Here is an 8,584-nt window from a genome sequence, read left to right on the forward strand (position 1 = left end):
CCTCCGCTGTGAGCCTGCTTCTTCCTCTCCCACTCGCCCTGCTTGTGTTCCCTCTCTCGCTGGCTGTCTCTATCTCTGTCAAATAAATAAATAAATAATCTTTAAAAAAAAAAAAAAAAGGCAAGACAAACCTATATTTTGCCTACAAGAGACTCATTTCAAACCTAAAGACACACGCTGAAAGTGAGGGATGGAAAAGCAATTATCATGCAAATGGAAGCTAAAAGAAAGCTGGGATAGCAAGACTTGAATCGGACAAAATATACTTTAAAATAAAAACTAACAAGAAACAAAGAGGGGCACCTGGGTGACTCAGTCAGTTGAATGGTGGACTCCTGATTTTGGCTGAGGTCATGATCTCGGGGTCCTGGGATCAAGCCCTGTTTCAGGCCCCACACACGGCAGGGAGTCTGCTTGAGAATTTTCTCTCTCTCTCTCTCCCCTTCTCTCTCTGCCTCTCCCCCCACTTGCACACATGCACGCGCACACTCTCTCTCCTCTTAAAATAAATAATCTTTAAGGAAAAAAAAAAGAAACATATGCTACACAATCATAAAGGGAATGATCCAAAAGGAGGCTACAACAATTGTAAATATTTATGTACCAAACATGGGAGCACCCAAATACATAAAGCAACTATTAACAAACATAAAGCAAAAAATTGATAGTAATACAATAATAGCAGGGAACTATAACACTCCACTTACATTAATGGATAGATCACGGAAACAGAAAATCAACAAGGAAACAATAGCTTTGAATGACACATTGGATGAGATGAATCTAACAGATACACACAGAACATTTCATACTAAGACATAATACATATTCAAGTACATAGAGAACATACCCTAGATCATGTCAGGCCACAAAACGTATCTCAACAAATGAAAAAATACTGAAATTGTATCATGCATCTTTTCCAACCACAATGTTCTGAAACCAGAAATCAACCACAAGAAAAAATCTGGAAAGAATAAATATACATGGAGGTTAAATAACAAGCTACTAAACAATGAATGGGTCAACCAAGATTATCAAAGACAAAGTCAAAAAAAAAAAAAATACACGGAGACAAATGAAAAGAAAACCACAACCAGTCCAACGTATTTGGGATGCAGCAAAAGTTCTTCTAAGAGATTATAGCAATACAGGCCTACCTCAAAAGCAAAACAAAAACAAAAACAAAAGCAAAAACAAAACAAAACAAAACAAACAACTTAACCTTACACCTAAAAGAACTAGAAAAAGAAGTACAAAGCCTAAACCCAGTAGAAGGAAGGAAATAATGAAGAGCAGAAATAAGCAAAATAGAAAAACACCACCACCACAAAAACAGATCAATGAAACAGGAACTGGTTCTTTGAAAACATCAACAAAATTGAAAAACCTTTAGCCAGACCCAACAAAGAGGGAAAAATAAAAAAATTAAAAAAAAAAAAAGACTCAAAATCAGAAATGAAAGGGGGGAAATAACAACCAACACCACAGAAATACAAAGGATTCTAAGACACCACTATAAAAAAAATTATATGTATGTGCGTGTGTGTGTGTATGCATGCCAGTAAACTGAACAGTCCAGAAGAAATGCATAAATTCCTAGAAACATATAACTCCCCAAAACTGATACAGAAAGAAATAGAACATTTGAACAGACCGATTAGCATTGAAATTGAATTGGTAATCAAATAATTCCCAACAAACAAAAGTCCAGAAACAAATGGCTTTGTGGGGAAATTCTACCATATAAATACCTATTCCGCTCTAACTATTCCAAAAAAAAAGAAAAGAGAAGCTTCCAAATGCATTGTATGAGGCCAGCAGTACCCTAATACTAAAAGTAGATGAAGACACTACAAAAAAAAAAAAAGAGAGAGAGAGAGAGAACTACAGGCCAGTATCTCTGACTACAGATGCGAAAACCCTCAGTAAAATAATAGCAAATTGAACAAACAATACATCCAAAAAACTATTCACCACGATCAAATGGAACTTATTCCTGGGATGCAGCAATGGTTTAATATTTGCAAATCAACGTGATATATAACATCAACAAGAAAAAGAAAAAAATCATGATCATAAAACAAAATTATGTCTATTACAGTAAATGCAAAAAAAGCATTTGACAAAGTAAAAATCCATTTAAGATAAAAAATCTTAACAAAGTAGGTTTAGAGGGAACATACCTCAATGATAGATATATACTTGAAAAACAGCTAACATACACAATGGTAAAAAACTGAGAGCACTACCCATAAGGTAAGGAACAAGACAAGGATGTCCACTCTCACCACTCTTATTCAACACAGTACTGGAAGTCCTAGCTACAGCAATCATACTATAAAAGGCATCCAAATTGGTAAGGAAGAAGTAAAAATGTCACCATTTCCAGATGACATACTATATAAAGAAAACCTGAATGACTCCACCAAAAAACTACTAGAATTGTTAAGCGAACTGAGTAAAATCATAGGATACAAAATCAATATACAGAAATGCTGCATTTCTATATGTTTAATAATGAAGTAGCAGAAAGAGAAGTTAAGAAAACAATCCCATTTACAATTGCACCAAAAAAATAAAATAAAATTGGGGCGCCAGGGTGGCACAGTGGTTAAGCATCTGCCTTTGGCTCAGGGCGTGATCCCGGCGTTATGGGATCGAGCCCCACATCAGGCTCCTCTGCTGGGAGCCTGCTTCTTCCTCTCCCACTCCCCCTGCTTGTGTTCCCTCTCTCGCTGGCTGTCTCTATCTCTGTCAAATAAATAAATAAAATCTTTAATAAATAAATAAATAAATAAAATAAAATAAAATGAAATAACTAAGAATAAACTTAACCAAGGAGGTGAAAGACCAGTCTGTACTCTAAAAATATGAAACACTGATGAAAAAAATTGAAAATGACACAAATGGAAAGAAATTCCATGCTCACAGATTGGAAAAATATTGTTAAAATGTCCATACAACCCAAAGCAATCTATACATTTTATGCAACCCCTATCAAAATACCAAAAGCATTTTTCACAGAGCAGGAACAAACAATCATAAAATTTTTATGGAACCACAAAAGACCCCAAACAGCCAAAGCAATTTTGAAAAAGAAAAGCAAAGCTGGGGGCATCACAATTCTGGACTTCAAGTTATATACAAAGCTGTAGTCATCAAAACAGTATGATACTGACACAAAAACAGGCACACGGATCAATGGAACAGAATAGAGAGACCAGAAATAAACCCACAATTATGCGGTCAGTTAATCTTCGACAAAGGAAATAAGACTATACAACGGAAAAAGGACAGTCTCCTAAACAAATGGTGCTGGGAAAACAGGGCAGCTTCATACAAAAGAATGAAACTGAACCACTTTCTCACACCATACACAAAACTAAACTCAAGATGGAGTAGGGACTTCAACATAAGACCTGAAACCATAAAATTCCTGGAAGACAACATAGGCAGTAATCACTTTGACATCAGTCGTAGAAAGATTTTAGAGTATGTCTCATTTGCCAAGGGAAACAAAATCAAAATTAAAGTATTTGGACTACACCCAAATGAAAAGCTTTTGGACAGCAAAGGAAACCATCAACAAAACTAAAAGACAACCCAGCGAACGGGGAAGAAGATATTTGCAAAGAATATACCTGGTAAGGGGTTAATATTCAAAATACATTAAGAACTTAGCAACTCAACACCAAAAAAAAAAAAAACCCCACAAAAAATCCAGTTAAAAAAGGGCAGAAGACATGAATAGACATTTATTGACAACAGAACATGAAAGATGCTCATCATTCATCATGAGAGAAATGCAAATCAAAACTACAGTATCACCTCATACCTTTCCAAATGGCTAAAATCACACAGAAACAAGTACTGGCAAGGCGTGGAGAAGAAGGAATCCTCCTGCACTGTTGGCAGGAATGCAGATTGGTGCAGCCATTACGGAAAACAGTACGGAGGTTCCTCAAAAAATAAAAATATAACTACCATATGATCCAATAATTCCACTACTGGCTATTTACCCAAAGAAAACGAAAGCACTAATCCAAAAAGAAATACACACCCCTATGTTTACTGCAGCATTAGCCAAAATATAGAAGCAACCCAGCTGTCCATCCATAGGTGAATGTATAAAGATGTGGCATATATACTCAGCCATAAAAAAGAGTAAAATCTTGCCATCTGCAACCTAAATGAATCCAGAGGATATAAAGCTAAGTGAAATATAGTCAGTCAGAGAAAGACAAAAACCATATGACTTTGTTATGTGAGTTTAAGAAATAAAGAAAAAAACAGATAAAGAAAAAGACTCAAATATAGAGAACAGGTGGTTGCCAAAGGGGGGGAAGGGTGAAATAGGTGAAGAGGATTAAAAGTACACTTATGATGAGCACTGAGTATAGAATTGCTGAATCACTGTATTGTACACCTGAAACTAATATAACACTATATGTTAATTATACTTGAACTAAAAAAAACTTTTAAGAAGCTTTTTATATATTAGTGAGTTAGCCCTTTATCTGTGAGGGATATTGCAAGTATTATTCCAAATGCATTATCTGCCTTGTCCTGCTTATATTTTTTGCCATACCATTATTTTTAAATTAGTTGCATTTCTTTTTATTTATTTATTTTTTAAGATTTTATGTGTTTGAGAAAGAGAGAATATACTAGGGGCGGGGGGTGGGGGGGAGTTGGAGAGGAAGAAGCAGGGTCCCCACTAAGTGGAGAGCTGGATGCCGGGCTCAATCCCAGAACCCCGGGATCATGACCCGAGCCAGAGGCAGACACTTAACCAACTGAGCCACCCAGGTGCCGCACCCCTACAGTTTTAAATACAAATTTCTTTATCACTTCTCTTACTGCTTTTGTTTTGAGTAATAACTAGAAAGTCCTTACCCATACCCAAGTTATGAAGGAATTCTTTTTCTTCTAGTAATTGTGTGGTTTTTTCTATTTAGATTTCTAACATAATTGGAATTTGTTTTGGTTTGTTAAGTATGGACTCAATTTTATTTTGTATCCAAATGGTTATCTCACTGTCACAGTGACATTTATTAAATAATTCATCTTTTCCCCAGTGATTTTTTATGCCATATTTAGTATACACTATCCATATATACTTCAGTTCATTTCTGGATCTTAGACTTTATTCCCTTTTCTGTGTACTCATGCTCTAACTCTACAATGTTATAATTACCTACGATCTAGAGTATGTTAGCAAAACCTCCTTCACTGCCAGTCCTTTTCAAGACTTCCAGCTTTTTAATTGCTAAATTTGTTTGCAAATTCAGCTTTTATCTCCAGCATGAAACCTTGTTTGCTTGTTTGGGGAATTATGTTAAAGTTCTGTATCAACTTAGAAAGAATTTATACCTTTTGACAGCATTTGACCAAGTCTATTTTGTGACTACTATAAAAATTTCTTCTTACATCTTTTCACATTCTATTTCTAAGTATTTTATCTTTCTAAAAAAATATGTTGAGATTTTCCTTATTGTCATAATGTGCTTTTTTAAAAAGGCTATTAATTTTGTGTATTAATTTAAAATCCTACTGCATTATTCAGTATTTTTTAAAATTATGACTACTGAGCTTTCTAGATGTATTTTATTTCTCCTGCAAATAGTTTCACTTCTTTTCAAATTTACACAACTCTTCTTATTGTCTCACTGATTTCACTGGCTAATGCCAGTAGTAAAAAGTTAACATACTTGCTTTGATTCTGAACTTAAGAAAATGTTTCTATTGTTTTACATATTAAGGAAGACACTTGTTTTAGTCCTGGGGTACATCAATTCTTATTGAAGTGATTTTTTGGGGGCAGGGGGGTTAAGTGTCAGACTCTTGACCTCAGCTCAGGTCTTGATCCAGGGTCATGAGTTCAAGCTATGAAAAAAGAAAGAATGAAAAGGGTGTTGGATTTTGTAAAAGATCTTTTCAAGTGCTTAGGGGAGAAATTTTATGACTCTTTTCCTTAAATCTATGTATACGATTAGTTACACTGATTCAATCCCAAATACTGAGGCATCCTGGCATTTTTGGATAAATTCAACCTGGTGAGGTTGTATTTTAATATGCTGTTGGTTTCTGCTAATATTTAAAATTTTTAAATCAATATTCATTACTGAGCTTTATCTAGAGTTCTTTTTGTACATTTTCCTTCAGGTCCAAATGTTATAGTGTCCCATTTACTAACTTGAAGCTTTCCATCTTTTTGGTAGAATTCTTCTGTGAAACTTTCTATGACTGATGCAGTTTTATGAGAGGGTTACATTTCTTCTTCTAATAAAATTTGTTTATAAATTTATGCTTTTTATCATAACTTGTCACTTCTGATAAATGTATTTTCCTAGGAATCTACTAATTTATCAAAGCTTTCTTTTATTTATTTTTACTCTCTTATTGTTACTTTACACAGAATTAGGAAAATAGGGATACCTGGGTTAAGAGTCAGCTAAGCCTCCAATTCTTGATTTCAGCTCAGGTCATGACCTTGGGTCGTGGGATGGAGCCCCATGTCAGCTCAGCGCAGTCTCCTGGGGACTCTACCACCCCTCCCCCCCCCCAAATTAAGAAATAAATCTTTTTTAAAAAAAAGAATTGTGAAAATAGTTAAACTGCTAAAATGTCCTCTTTCACAGTTATTTCTCCTGGTTACTTTTTCCATTTTTCTTTTTTTTTTTTTTTCATTTTTTTCTTGATTTGTGGTGAGTGGTTTGACTATTTTGGTTTTTATTGCACTATTTATTTATTCACTTGCATAGTTTTCATTTCTCTTTTCAGCTTTATTAATTTTGGAATTTACTTTTCTAACTTATTCCTTTCTGCTCTGTTTTGATTTACTTTGTTAGTTTTTTTTCTTCTGAGTTGATAATTTAAATCTTTCTTACTGTCTTAAGAATTCAAGGCTATAAAATTTCATTTAATTGCTTTAAGTGTTTGTTGTAGTTTCCGATATATTGTGCTTTACAAATTTTCTTTTAACATTTGCAATATCACTGCATTTTTTTCTTTGAACGACTTTATTTTTGATGGCTTTTTAAATTCCAGGTGTATGTCATTTGAAAAATTAATTTCTAGTTTTGCTCCATTGTGAGAAAAGAATGTTCTTATTTTTACTTTAAGGAAATCACTTTTTTCTTTGAAATCTATTATTAGTTTTATGAATGTTTCACATGTGCTTGAGAAGATGGTATTATCTTCCTATGAGTGTTACAAATCAAGATTTGTGCATAAAATCGACCTTATGTTCGCTGTTTCAGATCCTCATTTATTTTTTTGGTCCTGTGAACTGATAGCTGATATTTAGTTTCCCTATCTACAATTAGGTTGTCTTCCACTTAAGGTTTACATTTTTCTAGAGTGATCATATTTTTTCTAAAATAGGTCTTGTTTATTTCATGCTGCTTATTTCTATTTTTTTATAATAATTTTTTATTATGTTATGTTAGTCACCATACAGTACATCCCTAGTTTCTGATGTAAAGTTTGATGATTCATTGTTGGCATATAACACCCAGTGCTCCATGCAATACGTGCCCTCCTTACTACCCATCACCGGCCTGTTGTTTATTTCTATTCTTATTAGTGTCTACTGTAAAGTGGGAAAGGGGGTCTTTATTCCGTTACATCCTTAAACTACCGTTTTAATAACTCCATCAGAATAATTTTATCCCCAGCTCTCCTACTGGATTCTATTATTTATAATGACATGAAGAACGATGATGGTGAAACAAATGGAAAATAAATCTTCATAGAAACGATTCAAGTGATCTGTGCTCAGAGTAAATTGGTCCAGCCTCCCTGTCCAATTGTGTTCAGCCTTAAATCCAATTTTAAGCCAATGTTTTCTCTTCAGAAAATGAGCACAAGCACTATCTGACCTAGCCACTTGCCGCATTCCTCAATTCTGAGCTCTTCAGGACATTGCCTGGTGACTTTTACTGCTTTACTTAGGCCCAAAGCTGGCAAATTTGGGCCAATCCCCCCGAATCCCCAACTATCCACCAAAGAAGAGAGTGAACATCTTCCCTCACAGATCTGGCAATCATAGGCACCCAGAAGCAAAATATTCTTTCTTGTTTAAAAACAAATTCGGATCTTGCATGCACACTGTTAGGTTTTTCTCGTCGCCAATGAAATCAAGACCGCAAGGCAAGCATGGTTCAAGGGATGAACTTTATTAAAGCAAGCACCCTCGGGCGAGGTTCCACGACTCAGGAATGAGCGGTGAGTCGGGGAAGTCGCGCCCAGGGCAAGGTAGCGAGGGTTTTTATTTGGTACTGCTGGGGGTGGGGAAAGTCTGTCTTGGAGAGTCGAGGCAGGTTTTTATTGGGTACTGCTGGGGGGTGAGGAAAGTCGGTAGGACGGGTTTCGGTTTCCCGCCTAGGTTTTGGTTTAAATCTTGGCGGGAGAGTCGGCCATCTCGGGTGTCTGGGCCCCTTTTTCTCGGCCAGGCCAACACACACCAAACTAAACGTCTGTTTTGATCTATCTTAGATGATTTCCGCCTCTCCGCATGGGAACTACAGTGATGTTCTAAGAGGCCCGTCCGCGGTTCATGGCTCTCACGTACTCACAG

At 35.5% G+C, this 8,584-nt stretch overlaps 1 protein-coding gene across 7 annotated transcripts in view; it reads right to left on the reverse strand.

Annotated features, from left to right (window-relative positions):
• LOC123776458 (uncharacterized) overlaps positions 1-8,584 on the reverse strand; it is a 106,735-nt gene that overhangs the window by 96,625 nt on the left and 1,526 nt on the right. The gene's annotated exons all lie outside the window — the stretch shown is intronic.

The sequence above is a fragment of the Ursus americanus genome, chromosome 34 (genome assembly GCF_024610735.1).
Source record: "Ursus americanus isolate L20-20 chromosome 34, mUrsAme1.1.p, whole genome shotgun sequence".
NCBI lineage: Eukaryota > Metazoa > Chordata > Mammalia > Carnivora > Ursidae > Ursus > Ursus americanus.